The sequence below is a fragment of the Triticum aestivum genome, chromosome 1A (genome assembly GCF_018294505.1).
Source record: "Triticum aestivum cultivar Chinese Spring chromosome 1A, IWGSC CS RefSeq v2.1, whole genome shotgun sequence".
Taxonomy (NCBI): Eukaryota; Viridiplantae; Streptophyta; class Magnoliopsida; order Poales; family Poaceae; genus Triticum; species Triticum aestivum.
This window is the reverse complement of record NC_057794.1, coordinates 569384440-569385984: the sequence shown is the minus strand read 5'-3', so window position 1 is coordinate 569385984 and position 1545 is coordinate 569384440.

Below are 1545 nucleotides of genomic sequence, written 5' to 3'. Positions count from 1 at the left end.
CAAAGCCCGCCCGGCGAAATTCAAAGGGCTATATCTACTCGTCAACTAGGATTCGGGGTGGCCTTCGGGGTGTAGCTATGCCATCGAAACATCGCACGGGTCCCGATACATGTGTGAAAGTGTTCTGGCATGCGTAGACGCCCGTCTTGGGGCTCCATGGTGTGGCCCCCTCCACGGAAGGCAGAGCTGCCGTCACTTGGAGGGGGGGATGGTCTGGGTGCGGTGGAACCGGAGGGAATCTAGTGTTGGGTTGGGTCGTAGACGCCCGTCTTGGGGCTCCGTGGTGTGGCCCCCCCTCCACGGAAGGCAGAGCAACTGTCACTTAGAGGGGGGGATGGTGCGGGTGCGGTGAAACCGGAGGGAATCTAGTGTTGGGTTGGGTCGAGGTGTAGCTATGGGTGGGGCTATGGGTGGAACTTATAATGTATGGATTAGTGAACTATTTAAACAGGTCAAATTGCTTGTCCCTGGGCGAGGTGGGACTATTTTTTCGAAAAAAGTGGTTGCCATCTATGCCTACGGCCTTGCTGTCGGCACCTGGAGGGGGGGAACGGACGCGTGGGGTCTACACGGAGGGGATCTTGCTGTGGGTCTGGCCCGGATGTTGCTCCAAAGTGTTGCTATGGGCTGACCTAACACAACCGGGTGGGGAGGTCCACTAGTCAAAGCCCGTCCGTGCAAAGTCAAAGGGCTAGATCCCGTGGTCAAACGCTACAGGGTTAGGCGTGACGGGGGCAGTGGGGGGGGGGTAGCAATGCCACCGGAGCGTCGCACCGGCCCCTCATACATGCGGGGTGGTGTGGTGGCATGTCTGAAGAGGCGGGACGCGTCTCCGGAGCGTGGCCCCCCCTCACGGACGGCGATGTGACGCCCGGATAATTAAGCTACAGTAAACCTTTGCTAATGATGCCACGTCACCTCGGTTGCTGTTGATAAAATCACTCTAGTTCAAAATGATTCAAATTCAAATTTAAAATATAGGCAAACAACAAAAGTTTTCAAACCATGAAACCAAAATGTTCAAGGTGGGTCAGATAAATCATGTGTAAATGCGATGGAGAAACCAAACCTTGATAAATTGTTTAAGGGCTCTAAACTAATTAAAACCGTAGTGAAAACAATTGAACAAATACCTCTTGGATTTTTTAATAAATATTAAAAATATTTTATTGTGGGTTAAGAATTGATGTGACAACAGTTTGTTTATAAATACTAAATTAGGTACTAGGGGTGATTTTTGTAAAACTAAAAATTAAAAGAAACTAGAAATAAAACAGAAAAGAAAATAAGAAAAAGAATCAAAACAAAAACAGAACTAACACAAAAAAAAGTGAGGAAAGAACCCCCCAGGGCTCCGGCCCAGCAGCCCCCGACCCAACTGGGCCAAGTCCCGACCAGGCCGGCCCACCCCCCATGGCTTCTTAACCCGACTCCCCTCCCAGTCAACCCTAGCACCACTCCCACTCCTCCCCGCCGCCCCCATGATCTGGATCGGACTCGACCCCGATCCCATCGCCCCCATCCCACGATCCCCACTCTCCCTCT